The following is a 19,223-nucleotide window of genomic DNA, read 5'->3' as shown; positions in this document are numbered from 1 at the left end:
TGAAGTCTGCCTGTGTGGTGGATACGATCCAGTGCGTCCAGATCTCTATGTATTTTGCAGTGGTATTAGTCGCTCCCGAGTGTAATTCTTCTATTGCCCTGAGCTCTTCCATTTGGTTGAACCATGTCCTAAGGGGAGGGGGCCTATCCTGTCTCCAGTATTGCGGTATGGTTTGCTTGGCTACATTGAGGATCCTAATGGTCATGGATCTTTTGTATCGGGACCTGGGTGTGGTCGTGTGGTGTAGTAACATCGCCGCTGGGTCCAGTGATGGAGGTGCGTCTGAGAACTTCTGCAGGATGGCGTGTATGTCCTTCCAGAATGGTTTAATTCTACGGCATTCCCACCATATATGTAGTGTGTTACCCGTTGCCTCTCCGCATCGCCAACATAAGTCGGAGTGTGAGGGGTCTATTGCATGGAGTTTATGTGGGGTACGGTACCAGTGGCTCAGCAGTTTAAATGCTGTCTCCTGTGTCTTGGTGAAGGTGGAGCAGTGGTGTGTGAGATAACATATTTTTTCCCACTCTGTCTCGGTAAATATCCTCCCCAGAGCAGTTTCCCACGTGCGCAGCGTGGATCCTTTGACACTGCAGGTTACACTTGTGGTGCTGACGCCATCTGAGCAACAAACCGGGGCACATCGGCGGGGCATAGGCTTCAGCAGGAGCCTCTGCTTTCCTTTCTCCACCACCTGATATCGGCGGCTATGAGCTAGCCACGACTGCCGCTTGAACCTCAGTCTCATTGAGGATCCTTGGTAGTTGTTTGGGTAAAGCCTCGCCATGCGGCATTGACCAGCAGGTCAGATCCAGGAGACACAATCTTGGCATGGAGAAGGAGAGGTGAGTGTTCGAGCACTCAGCTTAGCTCAGAATTGGGCACACACCCAGTCAAAGGCTTGCAAGATTGGGTCATCGTAGTTAGATGGCTTCAGTGTGGTAGGCTGCGGCACATCAGCCATCTTGAGCAGTAGTAGGCCACAATCGCTTGAGTTATGTTAGGCTACAGTGCCAATCGGCCACCAGCGGGGACAGAGATAACCCCCAACCCCCCCAAAGTGGGAGGGGGGGGAATTGTCTGCTAGATAAGTTAAAGGGGGAGCACTGCGTTGCACTGTACCGGGGTCAGCTGCCTTGCCCCTCTAGCGGTTACATAGTTACATAGTTAGATAGCTGAAAAGAGACTTGCGTCCATCAAGTTCAGCCTTCCTCACACCTGTTTTTTGCTGTTGATCCAAAAGAGAAAAAAAAAAAAAAAAAAACCCCAGTTTGAAGCACAATTTTGCAACAAGCTAGGACAAAAAATTCCTTATTGACCCCAGAATGGCAGTCAGATTTATCCTTGAATCAAGCAGTTATCACCCTACATTGAAAGATTATATCCTTGAATATTCTGTCTTTGCAAGTATGCATCTAGTAGCTGTTTGAACATCTGTATGGACTCTGATAAAACCACTTCTTCAGGCAGAGAATTCCACATCCTGATTGTTCTTACAGTAAAAAAACCTTTCCTTTGCCTTAGACGAAATCTTCTTTCTTCCAGTCTAAACGCATGGCCTTGTGTCCTATGTAAAGTCCGGTTTGTGAATAGATTTCCACACAATGGTTTGTATTGGCCCCGAATATATTTGTATAATGTTATCATATCCCCTCTCAGGCGACGTTTTTCTAAACTAAATAGGTTTAAATTTGTTAACCTTTCTTCATAGCTGATATGTTCCATTCCTTTTATTAATTTTGTAGCCCGCCTCTGCACTTTTTCTAGTGCCATGATATCCTTCTTTAGAACAGGTGCCCAAAATTGCACAGCATATTCAATATGTGGTCTTACCAGTGATTTATAGAGAGGCAAAATGATATTCTCGTCCCGAGAATGAATGCCCTTTTTCATGCATGACAATACCTTACTGGCCTTGGCCACTGCTGATTGACATTGCACATTGTTGCATAGTTTGTTGTCTATAACAATTCCCAAGTCCTTTTCGTGTGTTGTTATCCCTAATTCGCTTCCATTAAGGGTATACGTTGCTTGTGTATTCTTTACGCCGAAGTGCATAACTTTGCATTTTTCAACATTAAATTTCATCTGCCATTTGAGTGCCCAGTCCTCCAGTCTATCTAAATCCTTCTGCAGCAAAGTAATATCTTGCTCACATTGTATTATTTTACAGTTTTGTGTCATCTGCAAACACTGAAACATGACTTTCAATGCTGTCTTCAAGATCATTTATAAAAATGTTAAATAGAAGGGGTCCCAGAACAGACCCCTGAGGGACACCACTTGCCACCTCTGTCCAGCTTGAAAATTTACCATTAACGACAACTCTTTGTATTCTGTTTTTAAGCCAATGTTCTACCCAAGAACAAGCATTTTCATCGAGACCGATTTCCTTGAGTTTGAACACTAATCTTTTGTGTGGAACTGTATCAAATGCCTTGGCAAAATCCAAATAGATCACATCCACTGCAACACCCTGATCTATACTTCTACTTACTTCTTCGTAGAACGCAATCAAGTTAGTTTGACATGACCTGTGCTTCATAAAACCGTGCTGATTTTTGCTGATAACCATATTCTTCTCAAGGAATTCTTGAATATTATCCCTTAATAACCTTTCAAATATTTTACCAGCCACAGAAGTTAAGCTCACAGGTCTATAATTTCCAGGCAAGGATTTTGAACCCTTTTTGAATATAGGAACCACATCTGCCTTCCTCCAATCCTCCGGATTCACCAGGCCTCGCCAAAACCTCCATCAATATTGCAGACTGAAAGCAGACCGGTGGTTCTGAGGGTCTGCTACTCACTGTAGGAACAGGTGAAATTTGATTTAAGTCTTTTCAGAAAACTGATAGGCAAGAAATTTTGATGAGAGCAGAGAATGGGTACAGAGCTCAAGCAGAACACTTCTGGCTGCCATGATAGTTTGGCCCCGCCCCCTCTGCCGTGGGTTATTAATTCAGAGCACTTGCCCAAGTAAGCATCACGGTACTGAACCCCATGTTGCACAGCGTTACTATTATGAATGGCCAGTCCACATGTGTTACGAGGTAAAAACCCCAACATGCAGAGGTTCAGCATGGATTCAGCAATGGCCAGAGTTAACGTTAGACAGATTTAAAAGCATTGTCAAGATACTAGCCAATGGCAGGGTAATGGAGAGAGTGCAAAAAGAAAAAATAGTGTAGAGTCACGAACACAGAAATCAGGCAAACAACACAGGAAGGGTCAGTAACAAAGCCACGGTCAATAGCAGAATATACTCAAGGAATCAAAAAAGGCACTAAAGGGTACTGGAAACAGAAACCTCAATAGGGCACAGTAAGCCGGGCTAGGAAAATTGAAAAACCTTAATGTAACTTTTGATTGGTCCATATCATGCCTGCAGCACCAAAACGTGTGGGAAAGGGTGCGTCGGAATGACATGGACCAATACAAGGTGGAATTGACTTAGGGCTTCCATTTCCCTTTTAAGGATGTGCTTGTGATGCGAGCAGCGTTCTTGATTATACTATTCAGACTACGCATCTGTTCGTTGATCTTGGTCTAAGTGAATAAATAGAAAAGGTGGGATGAAGCTATAAATAGCTGGACAGAAATAGTAGGGGTTAACCCATAGAACAAAATGGCAAACAAGGAACTGGACTGTCCAGTGACCACAAAGTATGTTAAAAATTAACTTTTAATAAATTCAAAATTTAAGAAGAGCTGGAGAGATACCTAGCTCTAGACGAACACCACATAAAGAAAATTAAAGAGGGAAAGGAGAATAGAAAGGGTATAAGTAACAATACAATTAGTAGTGTCCTTACTTAACTGATAAATTTCACTTTCCCTAAGTGCAAACAAGCACAATATTACTGAACTGAAAGATGATACAGAATCATAATGTTTCTGTAGCAATAGGTCATCTAAACAGAGTATCCAGGTGGATAAAGGGAGAGGAGAAACAATATATCAGTATAAAGTATCAAATATAATAATACAGAGACAGAACTATTAGACAGGTAAATGCTAGAATAAAAAATAGTAGCCCAGGTATATGTAGAAGGAGCAGCAAGAGATAGATATATCTAGCCCTATCAGAGCAAGTAGCTGAAATAATGGTATAAATATACGTGGTATAGACAGCTAGAAGTAAATATATGTATATAGCCCTATCAGGGCAAATTGCTGAACTGACCTGGACTAACTGGTATTAGTGTAGCTGGCTTAGCTAAAAATCCCTGCTATAGCCAAAAAATTTGTCAGATAGTTGCAAGTGGCTAGGCTAGAACGTCCCAGAAATGTATGTCAAAGACATACTGAGCTTACTAAATGACTGCGTCTAACTGTCTAAGAACGCTAATCTTTAGCTTCAATTGCCTAGTACCGGACCTGAGATAAGCCTAAGGCTGAAGAAACAGAAAATCGATTCTAAAGAGACATCTAGTATACCCTAAGATCCCTAAGTCTAGCTAAGTAGTAACGCTCAGCTTGGCAAACAATGCTACACAGAAAAAAGCCCTGACGCGCGTTTCGCCTCTGAGCGGCTTTTCAATGGGTGGATGATGCCCTCGTGTGTTCGATTTAAATATGGCGCCAAACAAGCTGATTGGTTGGTGGGAGGAGTGAAAGGATGTACCAATTAACCCCTTCCATATCGGGCAGACCCGTATTGGAACCTTAGTAACTGAGGAGCATAGTTGGGGAGACAAGTGCTACAAAGATTGTAGTAATGTAGAAATGATGTGACATTTATAAAGAATAACAAAATTATGATCAAGACCTGTTTAGCACAAAGACCATTTAAAATAAACTAGATATAAATGTAAAAAGAATCTAAATAGTTCTAAATTCTTTATGATAGCTGTATGTGGAAATAAAGTAGGAATAAGAGTATTGTAACCTACTTAACAGCAACAGACCAGTGCAGAAAAATGGTTATTGTACTGTTAATGTCAGTTGGGAGGTACCAGATAAATTACTGGAGAGCAAATAACTATTAATACAGCATACCTTGGTCATAAAGATGATAATATGAAAGATTAAGATTGCATGATAATTAATTTCCTCAGGTGTATGTAAGTTCTAATTAGCCCAGAAGAACAGATAACTTGGGCCTATTTACTGTCCTGTGTATCATCACAGGACCCTTATAGAATAGATACATACAAAGATACAGGTTCCAAAAACAGATAAAGGGTCAAAGAAATTTCATAGTTTGGCAATAATATAGGATATAAGATAATATACCAGGTTCAAACAGGGTCAGTAAATCTAGACAAAATAATAAGTATACATCGTAATATAGCCATCAGAGACTGTCCTGACATTATTTATGAATGAAGGGAGTGTAGTTGTATTCTACATTCAAGCCACAGGGTGTCAGTGTCTTGAATTTAAAAATCCATTGTGACTCTTTTTGTAATAAGAGTCTGTTTATATTACCTTTTCTCGGGTTAGGAAGAAGCTTTTCAATTGCTTGGAATTTCAAGCAGTCTACCGATCTGCTATGGAAATTCTGAATGTGTCTAGCAATTGGAGTAGGCGTGATGGTATTTTTGATAGAGCCAATGTGTTGCAGAATTCTGCGTCTAAATTGTTGAAAGGTCTTACCTATGTACTGTAACCCACAATCACAAGTTATCAGATAGATGATATTAGTAGTACTGCAGTTGATAAGGGAATTTGTATGGACCGTTATCTTGGAGCAGTTAGACTGTGTAAATTTAGATGGTATAATATATTTGCATGCTTTGCAATGTCCACATCTGTATGTCCCTTTGGTTTGGGTACGCCAATTGGGAGTGGCCGGAGGCGATGCCAAATAGCTGTGAACGAGCATATCCTGTATGTTAGTTGCTCGCCGAGCTGTCAATTCTGGATGATCTGGTAATAGTTTTTAAAGTATTGGATTGTGGCATAGTATAGGCCAATTTTTAAATAGTATGTCAGACATAGTAGCCCATCCGCTGTCAAAGGTGGCAATGCATCTAGGAGTGGAATTAGAGGTCTTAGTACATATAGATCTGAGACTTGTAAGTCTACTTGCTCTGATAGGGCTAGATATATCTATCTCTTGCTGCTCCTACTACATATACCTGGGCTACTATTTTTATTCTAGCATTTACCTGTCTAATAGTTCTGTCTCTGTATTATTATATTTGATACTTTATACTGATATATTGTTTCTCCTCTCCCTTTATCCACTTGGATACTCTGTTTAGATGACCTACTGCTACAGACACATTATGATTCTGTATCATCTTTCAGTTCAGTAATATTGTGCTTGTATGCACTTAGGGAAAGCGAAATTTATCAGTTAAGTAGGGACACTACTAATTTTATTGTTACGTATACCCTTTCTATTCTCCTTTCCCTCTTTAATTTTCTTTATGTGGTGTTCGTCTAGAGCTAGGTATCTCTCCAGCTCTTCTTAAATTTTGAATTTATTAAAAGTTAATTTTTAACATACTTTGTGGTCACTGGACAGTCCAGTTCCTTGTTTGCTATTTTGGTCTAAGTGAAGTTCAACCATTTGGAGGCAGGAGTGCTTGAGGCGCGTAGGACCTAGGTCAAATGGTTTTTCAGCATAGGTAGAGGGGAGAAAGAGTGAGCCAGCCTTCCACCTGGCCAAAAGTACCAGATTGAGCACCCTGATGGGGTACTGAATTAAAAAAATAAATAAATAAATAACTCGACAACCTACTGGTCCTGACACAAAATAATTTAAATACAAAAAGTGGGGTCCCTGTCAAGAAGACATTGATATTTGCTAAACTCTGCATTTTCACACACCAACCTGAATGTAAAAATTGAGTTTTGTGAATTACCCTGAGTTTCTCACCCTATGCCCCACCACCTCCCCCAAATAGTCTATTCCACTGCCTAAAAGAGTGTTGTGTATGTACTAGCTGTGTTTTATTTATGTGCAGTGAATGCTGACTGTGTGGTGTGTGCTAGCAATGTGTAGTGTGTGTAAGCTGTATGTAATGTGTTTACATGAAGAGGAAGTTAAATGTTTCGGTACATAGAAGGCTAACACAAAGGAAGGTGCCAGCTGGAAAAAGAGCTATGTAAAACCATAAGGAAAGAAGATTGCACAGGTAAGCAGGCTGCTCCATGGCCCTTTGACAATGAAGAAGTAGGGGGTACCACAAGGGTGAGAGTTCCAACGATAACTAGAAGAGGAGAAGAGACCTCAGACAAGGGAAGACACTACTATGTACACATCCTGTAGCTTGGGGTAAATCAAGGAATCCCATCACCCAAGATTTATGCAGTCAAATATCACTTGTGCCACATTAAGAAACCCCCAGCTCCCGCTCCCACTATGATAAACTGAATTATGAGTAAACTTAAGAACAAACTGGTAACGTAACATAGCAAATGTTGGACACAAATAAATCCTAAACCTAAGCCTAATTAAGCCTAATGTCTGAACTCTAATGATTGGCCAGGCTTCCTGGACCCCATCACAACAAAATGAAGTTGCTGGGCTATGCATCCAAATACTATGAATCTTCTGCTTCTGGATTCTCCCCCTCTTGTTTGGAGTTTCAGTAGGTCCCCAGATTGCTCTTATGCTTTAGTCACCCTATGCACATTATACCATTATAGGTGTATAATGTGTTTGTTTGTTTCTTAGTTATTTTTCTCCCCAATTTCCTTGTGGTTTTCCCAACAAGCAGCTTGCTTAAGCATAAGTGACTTTTCAGCATATTGTTCTAGTTTGTCATTTCCACAGAAGTGATGGTTCCCTTTTTAATTACAACTGCAACTTGTTTATAGCAGTTTCACATCACAGTGTTCAACACTGTCCCTCAATTTTTTGGATTATATTTTCCATAAATTTCTTCCAGCCAGCATCTCTTCTAAACTTTGTTTAACCCCTTAAGGACACATGACATGTGTGACATGTCATGATACCCTTTTATTCCAGAAGTTTGGTACTTAAGGGGTTAAAGAAACAATAATATATTATTAGGAATACAAAACTATAATTTCCCTCTGCCCTTTGCCCCTGCCCAGCCCATCACCTCCTGGTGATTAAATGTTTAACCCCTTAAGGACCAAGCTTCTGGAATAAAAGGGAATTATGACATGTCACACACGTCATGTGTCCTTAAGGGGTTAAACAACACTTTTTTCACCTAACTGGTTTCAGCGCCAATGAATCGCTCTCCGCCTCCTCTAACGTTACAGTGATGTGGGGCGGTTAAGGGGACAGATACTGCACCCAAAACACTTCAATGAGATGAAATGGCTTGGGTGCCTATATTGTGCCTTTAACCCTAAAACACAGGATGTAAGGGGGGCGTGGCCAACAGTGTAACAGAGAGGAACATCTCTTTGTGGGGGTCTGCAAACGATATCACCCCCCCCATGACACAATTGGTCGAAAAAATAAGAAGCACCTACGACCAAAAACCCCTCACCTATAAGATGTTAGGCTCCCTTTCGAGAGGTCGATGTCACAGACACTACCTAAGATGGTGCCTTGGGCTCCAAAAAAAATGGAGGCCTCTGATGAATTTCAGGAGGAGATAGAGTCTCTTAGCTCGCCGAGATCTGGAGGTGTGTATCACTAGTCTGAATTGGACGAAGACTCGTCACTGTCCATGAAGTGAATATATAAAAAGACCCCTGACAGACAGAAGTCTGATTTACAAGAGGTCCAAGCCGAGATGAGGACAGTCCAACAGAAAGTGCTGGCAGTGGGGGTGAGAGAGGCTTCCAGAGACAGCTAACTTCAGGATGCCAATCATCAAATAGAGGGCCTAACCTCTCAGGTACAGCAGCTCAGCAACGTACGCTCAGAGGAATTCCTGAAGTGATTGGAAGCGAGAGACCCGTACAGTTCACCTGGGACTTGATTGCCTCAGTGGGCTCGGAACCCCGCAGATTACCTCAGCGTTATGGGTACGCAAATCAGATGCAGCACCTACGGCAAGAAACGTTATACTATACTGGGCTGCTCCAGAGCAAAAGGAATAACATACTTCTTTGAGGGCTACAGAGTAGCTGTATACGGTGACATACCGTTTTCGGTATTAGTAGAAAAGAGGAACATAGCAACCTTAGCCAGGAAACTAAGAGACTGCTCGATCAAATACAGATGGGGACTGGAGGGATACCTACTAGCTACTCATGGAAATCGGTCCTTACTATGACCTCGCTGAACGACCAAGAGGTTTTCCTCAAGAATCTAGGCCTGTTGACCTTTCCGTAGGTAGAAGCTTCCGAGGCAGAGAGACCTGGGAAATGTATTGTGATGGACCACCTGGCACCCCGACCGGGTGTCTCCCTGCCAATCACTGCTTCCTAGTAGCCTTGAGTACTATAAGCACCGCATCTGAAACCATAAGCATTGTAGTCCTTTAAATAAACAAAACTGAAAGACAAAAGTAATGGCTATCAGAAAATAAGAGGGAACAAGACAGAGTAATACGTGGAAGCTCGAAAACTGGAGTGAGTGGGGTTTCACCAAATCCCAAGGATTAACGTAGAAAAGATACAATTTATCCAGGAGCTTTTACAATAAAAAGAAGAGAATGCCTTATAGTTACACAATAAAATTCTAATTTCTAAAAATGAGGAAATTCTTAAAATGCAAATGTGTGTACTCAGGCAGACAAAGTTATACTCAGTATAAAATCACAGCATTATGTTTCATGGCAGCAAATAGTCCAAGTATAAATATATAAGTCCCAAATTGGATGAATAATATATACCAGTCTTTTAGAGTGTGTATCATAAACCACCTTTGATCTGCTGGATGAAATAGCAAGATCAACTGGGGTATTTATGAATTTATATACCGTATATACTCGAGTATAAGCCGACCCGAATATAAGCCGAGGCCCCTAATTTTATCCCAAAAAACTGGGAAAACTTATTGACTCGAGTATAAGACTAGGGTGGGAAATGCAGCAGCTACTGGTAAATTTCTAAATAAAATTAGATCCTAAAAAAAATATATTAATTGAATATTTATTTACAGTGTGTGTATAATGAATGCAGTGTGTGCGTATGTGTGTGTGTATGAGTGCAGCGTGTGTGTATGAATGCAGTGTGTGTATGAGTGCAGTGTGTGTGTGCATGAATGCAGTGTGTGAATGCAGTGTGTGCAGGGCCGGTGCAAGGATATTTGCCGCCGTAGGCAAAAAATTTTTTGCCGCCCCCTCCCCCCCCCATATGTCCTGACTTCCCCTCCTCCTCCCTCAGTGGTCCTTACCTCCCCACCCCCGTGTTCCTTCACTCCCCCCCCAGTGGTCCTGACTCACCCCTCCCCTAGTGGTCCTTACCCTCCCCTCCCCTAGTGGTCCTTACTTCCCCCTCCCCTCCCCTAGTGGTCCTTATCCCACCCCCTCCCTCTCATAGTGGTCCTTATCCCCCTTCTCCCTCCCATAGTGTTCCTTATCCCCCCCATCCCTCCCATAGTGGTCCATATACCCCCCATCCCTCCCATAGTGGTCCATATACCCCCCCTCCCTCCCATAATGGTCCTTATACCCCCCCTCCCTCCCATAGTGGTCCTTATCCCACCCCCTCCCATAGTGGTCCTTATACCCCCCTCCCTCCCATAGTGGTCCTTATACCCCCCTCCCTCCAATAGTGGTCCTTATCCCCCCCCTCCCTCCCATAGTGGTCCTTATCCCCCCTCCCTCCCATAATGGTCCTTATACCCCCCTCCCTCCCATAGTGGTCCTTATCCCCCCCTCCCTCCAATAGTGGTCCTTATCCCCCCCCTCCCTCCCATAGTGGTCCTTATCCCCCCTCCCTCCCATAATGGTCCTTATACCCCCCTCCCTCCAATAGTGGTCCTTATCCCCCCCTCCCTCCCATAGTGGTCCTTATCCCCCCTCCCTCCCATAATGGTCCTTATACCCCCCTCCCTCCAATAGTGGTCCTTATCCCCCCCCCTCCCTCCCATAGTGGTCCTTATCCCCCCTCCCTCCCATAATGGTCCTTATACCCCCCTCCCTCCCATAGTGGTCCTTATCCCCCCCTCCCTCCCATAGTGGTCCTTATACCCCCCTCCCTCCCATAGTGGTCCTTATCCCCCCCTCCCTCCCATAGTGGTCCTTACCCCCCCCCCCCCCCTCCCTCCCATAGTGGTCCTTATACCCCCCCTCCCTCCCATAGCGGTCCTTATACCCCCCTCCCTCCCATAGTGGTCCTTAACCCACCCCCTCCCTCCCATAGTGGTCCTTATACCCCCCCCCTCCCATAGTGGTCCTTATACCCCCCCCCCCTCCCATAGTGGTCCTTATACCCCTTTTTTTTTCTTATTAATTTTTTTTTTATTATTTTTTTTCTTATTTTATTTATATTTTTTTTTTTTGTCCCCCCTCCCTGCTTGATATATGGCAGGGAGGGGGGCTCTCCTTTCCTGGTGGTCCAGTGGCAGTTCAGTGGGGGGGGAGAGGGGGGCTGGCAGAGCTGTACTTACCTTTCCTGCAGCTCCTGTCAGCTCTCTCTTCCTCCGCGCGGTCTGTGCAGCTCCCTCTGTCAGCTCCCACTGTAAGTCTCGCGAGAGCCGCGGCTCTCGCGAGACTTACACTGGGAGCTGACCGAGGTGCTGAACGGACGGCGCGGAGGAAGAGAGAGCTGACAGGAGCTGCAGGAAAGGTAAGTACAGCTCTGCCAGCCCCCCTCTCCCCCCCAGTCTGTATTATGGCAATGCAAATTGCCATAATACAGACTATGACTCGAGTATAAGCCGAGTTGGGGTTTTTCAGCCCAAAAAATGGGCTGAAAAACTCGGCTTATACTCGAGTATATACGGTACTTTCAATACAAGAAAGATCGAGTGCAAAAGTAGAAAATTAGTGATAATTCAAAAAAATAGATCCAAAATGTCAGTAAATAAACCAAAACATAAAAATGGAAATGGAAATAAAATAAGGGCTAATTAGTATTGCTGACTAACAGCCAAAATGCTTAGTCTCTCACCGAAAAAAATCTGGGCTGACAGCCTGAGAGTGATAATTGTGGCTGTAGCAATCAAAGATAAAAAATATATTGTGTTAAAGTCGTGACAGGATCCGTGTATAATCCGTGTAATGCCAATAAAAGATAAAAACTTGTAGGTGAAAAATAGAGTGTTATTTTATTTAATTAAAAAAGGTAAATCATTTAAATATAGGTGAATAAAATATTATAGAACTGCTCCAAAAAAGAAGAAAGCAAAATTGGCTAAATAACCTGACTGATGATACTGGATGGCTGTGGATGATATTCGTCTTCTACCAAGTGGGTGTTGCAGCAACCGGTGAGGACGGCGTCCGCAGTCTTGGTTAGTCCACCTCCGACCTCACATCGATAGGTGAGCCATCTCGTGATGTCAGGCAGAAACAGTAGATAGCCAACAGATGCTTTCTCCAAACAGGCCTTAGTTCTCAAACCTTTCCAATGTGGATTGTAGCCTTACGCGTTTCAAAGGGTATTGCCCAATTTCATCAGAGCCATCCAGTATCATCACCCAGGTTATTTAGCCAATTTAGCTTTCTTCTTTTTTGGAGCAGTTCTATAATATTTTATTCATCTATATTTAGATGATTTACCTTTTTTAATTAAATAAAATAACACTCTATTTTTCACCTACAAGTTTTTATCTTTTATTGGCATTACACGGATTATACACGGATCCTGTCACGACTTTAACACAATATATTTTTTATCTTTGATTGCTACAGCCACAATTATCACTCTCAGGCTGTCAGCCCAGATTTTTTTCGGTGAGAGACTAAGCATTTTGGCTGTTAGTCAGCAATACTAATTAGCCCTTATTTTATTTCCATTTCCATTTTTATGTTTTGGTTTATTTACTGACATTTTGGATCTATTTTTTTGAATTATCACTAATTTTCTACTTTTGCACTCGATCTTTCTTGTATTGAAAGTATATAAATTCATAAATACCCCAGTTGATCTTGCTATTTCATCCAGCAGATCAAAGGTGGTTTATGATACACACTCTAAAAGACTGGTATATATTATTCATCCAATTTGGGACTTATATATTTATACTTGGACTATTTGCTGCTATGAAACATAATGCTGTGATTTTATACTGAGTATAACTTTGTCTGCCTGAGTACACACATTTGCATTTTAAGAATTTCCTCATTTTTAGAAATTAGAATTTTATTGTGTAACTATAAGGCATTGTAGTCCTTTAGCCTCCGCAGCTTGGCTGGGGTCTCGCTGTTGTCTCCACCCACCCTGGACCCAAGCCCAGGATCCAGCTTCCAGTGGGTGGACCTCTCCTACTCCAGAGAGTCTAGCAGGTATAGCTGTGTAGCTCTTACAAGAGCTAGTGATTATAGCCAGCAATCTGAAGCAGGTATAGCTGTTCCCTACAATCACGAGACGAGGCTCTGTGTTAAGGGTGAAGAGGAACTGTTTATTGGTAGCCACAACTGGCCTTATATGCAAGTCCCCATGCAAGGGGCACTCCCCCCTGGACCTGAGAGTAAACCACAGTAGAAACAAATACACAATCACTCTCAGATGGCTCTCAGATCCAGGACACTCCCATACAGAATCTGTATTTCTATACCTGGGAGATAATTGAGTCAAGCACTGTATTAACTCAATTATCTCCAGACACAAAAACACAAATTTTTATACCATATTAAAAATATCCCGAAAACACAAGGAAATCCCAATATAGTCATATCTCCTGATAGCCCTGATCTGGTGGACCAACATATCTAAAAATCACCATCATCGGTTCAAGGGTTCAGGATTTCCATGGAATTTATGTTTTGACCGACCGCACATGATGTTCCTGCCCAAAAGAGTTCCATGAATTGCGGCTGTGCGGTTGGTCTCTTTCGGGAATACGAAATACAGTCCAAACACAGAACGTACCGGTTCATGGGTAGGTTCAGTCTATATCCCTCATTCGGGAGCTTGATCCCACCGAACGCCGCTCTTCCCATACGAATCCAGCCGAACATATGTAGAGATGAAAGAACCAGCGGTGTTCGTGCCGTCGAGTGTCCACTTATAGCTCCTTGCATTCCAAGACTAAACACCTCTGTATGTGCTCGCGGCTAAAGATGGCCGCCGCCACGTGTTCGCACATACAACCACGGCCACTCAACTAACCAATTAGAACGTTGTAGTTAGCGAGGTCAATAAGGGCAATATGCAGCACATGACGGTTCTGGGTGGTCAGTCCGTTCGACAGTTCATTCGGTATACGAACAGCATTAGTCTAATCTGTTCGGTAAGCCCTATATACTGAACCATAGAAGGGAAAAGGCAACAACAAAGTCTTTTCATAGTGCTGAACCAAAGTTTAACACAGGGCCATAGTCCTGAGGCAAGAGGCTGGCAAGCAGGCCCCTCCAAGAACCAGTGGCGAGGTTACTTTTGCCACATGTACCATACAAAGGTTGCCTACACTGCCTGGGGAAGCTGCCGCCCGGCGCTAATTCTCGGTCAACTGTCCCAGATACCAGCCCTCTATGATGTCTCGCCGCACAAGGCTTGCACAACTCAGTTATTATATAGTTATTACCTAGAAGTTATTCAGTTGTCTTTCCTTAAAACAGGCATACTTGACCACTTCACAGTTAGTTGATTAGTATTGTACACTTGGCGCATATGACACAGAGTTAGACAGTTATTGTTAAGCTATGATGCACCATGTTCGTTCACTGAACTACACCCATGCAAAATGTTTATTGTACCTCTGATTATAAAGGATACTCAAACTGCTGGACACCAAATCCAGAAGTACGAGTATCAGCTGGAAATATAAATAAAGAAAAATAATATAATTATAATAGATAATAGAAATGAATATAAGTGTATAACCGAACTCCCAAGAGGTCAGAAACAAATTTAAAAATATGGTTAAGAAGACACTAGAGAGGTTCTGGCCATTGTTGTACCAAGATCCACATCTTAAAGAGGTACTGACTCCCTATGTCTCTGTGACGGACAGAAGGAGTCGAAACCTTAAAGATATCTTGGTACCAAGCCACCTTTCCTCTCCCACTGTCACCAATCCACGGTTGAAATCCCCAGTAGCAGGCACGTTCCAGTGTGACCGGTGTAAGGCATGTAAATATATTAGGAAACAATCTAAAACCTTTTCAAATTCGGCCGACACAGAAACTCACACTACTAAGACCTTTTTTTAACTGTCAGACAGTTGGATTGGTATACCTCATCACTTGTAGTTGCAACTTGAAATATGTGGGCAAGACGATTAGACCGTTTAAAAAACGCATTTTAGACCACATAAATTTGGTTAATCCATCTAGACAGATAGATACATCAATCTCGCGACATCTGAAACTCCAACATGGTGGTTCGGCACAGGGCCTAAGGTTTAACGGGATAGAGAAAGTCAAAATGGGCCCAAGGAATGGAGACATCGATAAAAAATTGTTACAGCGTGAGAGTTATTGGATTTTTAAATTGAAGACATTATTTAACCTTAGGTCTGAATGAGGGGTTTTCTTACACTTCCTTTATCTCTGACTAGAAATTGACCTCTTATACCAAATGAGCACGTAATGACTACTAGTATTTTTGAGCACGAATGACTACTAGTATTTTTTTTCTTTTGTAAATAATGTAATATAGGTTACTGTGTATAATAGTTCACCCATTTATTTAGGGTATTTAACTTTCAGTGTCCTCTGTTGACCCATATCTGTAGTTTATTTATTTTATGTCCACAGTTCAGTACATTCGATCTATATGTATTTCATACTGTTATTGAGCTTTAGACAGCAAGTTAATCTTATTGATTACCAAATACCGTGTTGCCCCCATTGAAACACCTTCTGTCCTAATAGAGGCTGTAATGCTTAATATACCTTCAGTAATTATCATAACATGTAATCAGTAGACACATGAATTATGCCGATCTAGAGCATCATGGAATACTTCTCGTCTGCCTTTGTGACCTCTTCCTACATTGAATGGTCTGTATCAAAGGTTGGGATATAACTGAAGACAGTAGGAAATATGAACCTTGAGTCACATACACTCTTTGGAGTTGAATATCGAGGGGGTGGATTAATGTATCATTAGATTAGCTAGCAATCTGATGGGATAACTAGATACATTTTTATGAGGGCTTTTCATACCACATATCAGAGTCCCGACGAACCTGGCATCATATTCAAGTCCGCTAGTTCTTTTTCGCCTTATAGGTGACTGCATCTCACGGGGATTTCTTTAACCAGAGAAGCAGGAGCAGGTTTATAATGCCTATGATCGGCATATTTTATTTAATATAATGCACCGTTTGGCTAGATTTTTCCAGAGAGCAATGTGTCACCTTTATTAAGCATACGGTTAGCTATGGGATTGCAGGGTCGGGTCCATGTATTTGGTTAGGGAGCCCCTTCCATGGTAATCTACAGTTTGTGAAGTTGGCTTGATTTGATGATTTTTTTCATTTTATTTTATTTTATATTTTGTTCATTCTTTTAATTTGTCACATATATTAGCTGCTCGGCAAGATGAGCAGAATTATTCTTCTACGGCTAGGATCGATAGCTAGCCTTTATTTGTACTTTACTGTCATATTCAGTATTATAGGGTACTATAGGGTTAACTGCCGTGTTCATCGGCAGGTGAATGAACGGACATTACGGGCTCTCTTTGATTGGATAATTTGAAACCCTCACTTGCATAATGCACTATCGGTATTTTGGCGCCTGAAATTGGATACATTTTAACTACTGATTGGTGCACATTTGTCAGGATCGGGACAGGGATCCAACACGCAGAGTACAAACAGTAGCCAGATACGTATACCGGACCTTAGAATGGCCGGACTAACGTAAGTAGTACAGTATAGAATGGTCAAAGACAAGCCGAGGTCGAGGGTAACAGAAGACAGGTAAGCGAGAGACAAGCCGAATCAAGGGTAACAGAGATAAGCAGAGTAAGGTAAACAAGCCGGGTCAAAACCAAAAGGGATAATAGAATACACAAGCACTGAGTGACTAGAACAAGCTAGAACCACGACAGGGCAATGAGCTAATGAAAGAAGCTCTGTTAAATACCCTGTTCAGAGCAGTAACCACGCCTCCAAGGCGTCCTGATTGGTCCTGCAGCCATTGACTGACAGGTTGTTCCGGGGGAGTGTCCTGATGACTACTTCCTGCCTAGATGCTGTAAAAGGCAGTCACTCCCTCGCGGCCGGCCTAGCATGACCGGATAGACCGCGGGGAAGGGAGCCATCAGACCGTCTGGATGGAGGAACAGCTAAGTCTCTACCTCTTTCGGAGGTAGAGACCACAGGTACCCTGACAGTACCCCCCCTCTCAGATACGCCCACCGGGCGGAATGAACCGGGACGAGATGGGAAGCGAGAGTGATACGCCCTGCGGAGACGGGGAGCATGAACATCCTCCTGAGGTACCCAACTCCTCTCCTCAGGACCATATCCCTTCCAATCAACCAGATATTGTACTCTCCCCCGGGAGATTCGAGAATCAATAATAGAGTTAACCTCATACTCCTCCTGACCCTCCACCTGAACGGGGCGAGGAGGGGCTATTGTGGAGGAAAATCTGTTACATGTGAGTGGTTTCAGCAATGAAACGTGAAACGAGTTCGGGATGCGTAAGGTATTAGGAAGAGCTAAACGATACGCAACTGGATTGATACGGGCCAGCACCCTGTAGGGTCCAATATAACGAGGAGCGAACTTCATGGAGGGCACTTTTAAACGGATGTTCCTCGTGCTCAGCCATACCCTATCACCTGGAACAAAGACCGGAGCCGCCCTTCTACGTTTATCAGCGTGTTTCTTGACCAACGTAGAGTTGTGTACAAGGATTTGTCGAGTTTGATCCCACAACTTCCTCAAATTGGCAACATGAACATCAACCGACGGCACCCCCTGGGAAGGGGAATCCGAAGGAAGAATAGACGGATGAAAACCATAATTCATGAAGAAGGGGCTTGAATGAGTAGAATCGCAAACGAGATTGTTGTGTGCAAACTCCGCCCAAGGAATCAAACCGACCCAATCATCCTGGTGTTCAGAAACAAAGCATCGTAAATATTGTTCAATTTTCTGGTTGGTACGTTCAGCAGCTCCGTTAGACTGAGGATGATAGGCAGAAGAAAAGTTTAATTTAATACCAAGTTGAGAGCAGAAGGACCTCCAAAAGCGGGAAACAAATTGGGAGCCTCTGTCCGATACAATTTGAGAGGGTATCCCATGTAGGCGAAAAATCTCCTTAGCGAATATCTCTGCCAATTCGGGAGAAGACGGGAGTTTAGGCAGGGGAATGAAGTGGGCCATCTTAGTAAACCTGTCAACCACGGTGAGGATAACAGTCTGTCTTTTAGAGATAGGTAGATCGACAATAAAGTCCATGGCCAAACAGGACCATGGTTTTTCTGGAACCTCCAAGGGTTGCAGGAATCCACATGGAAGCGTATGGGGTTGTTTGGTTTTAGTACAAACTTCACATGCAGCGATGAACTCCTCAATATCCCTCCGTAAAGCAGGCCACCAGAAGTCCTTAGAGATCAACGCGTAAGTTTTGCGAATACCAGGATGTCCCGCCATCTTGCTATTATGTAAACACTGTAAAAGTTCCAGTTGAAGAGCAGGAGGAACGAAATGACGGCCCGCAGGAGTCTGTTTAGGTGCTAGATGTTGCAACTTAATGATCTCGGCCAGTAATGGAGAATGAATCCTGAGATTCGTATTAGCAATGATATTGCATTTCGGAACTATAGAAGAAAGAACTGGTTCAGGTACAGTAGAAGGTTCATATTGGCGAGATAATGCATCGGCTTTAGAGTTTTTAGAACCAGGTCTGTAAGTCAGTACATAATTGAAGTGAGTCAGGAATAAGGACCAACGAGCTTGTCTAGAGGATAAGCGCTTAGCCTCCCCAATATAGGACAAGTTTTTGTGGTCCGTCAAAATCGTAATAGGGTGTAGGGTCCCCTCCAACAAATGTCTCCACTCCTTTAAGGCTTTAATGACTGCTAACAGTTCCCTTTCCCCGATGTCATATCTGCTCTCAGGCCCAGAAAATTTCTTAGAGAAGAAACCACAAGGGTGTAACGGTTTATCCACCCCTAACCTTTGAGACAGAACAGCCCCAACTGCTGTCTCAGAGGCATCGACCTCGAGCAAGAAAGGCAGAGTCGTATCAGGATGGACTAGAATGGGAGCCGAGGCAAAAAGTTCCTTGAGAGTCTTGAAAGCACCCAGAGCTTCCTTAGAC

This window comes from Pelobates fuscus, chromosome 10, assembly GCF_036172605.1.
Source record: "Pelobates fuscus isolate aPelFus1 chromosome 10, aPelFus1.pri, whole genome shotgun sequence".
Taxonomy (NCBI): domain Eukaryota; kingdom Metazoa; phylum Chordata; class Amphibia; order Anura; family Pelobatidae; genus Pelobates; species Pelobates fuscus.
Note: the sequence above shows the minus strand (reverse complement) of the source record.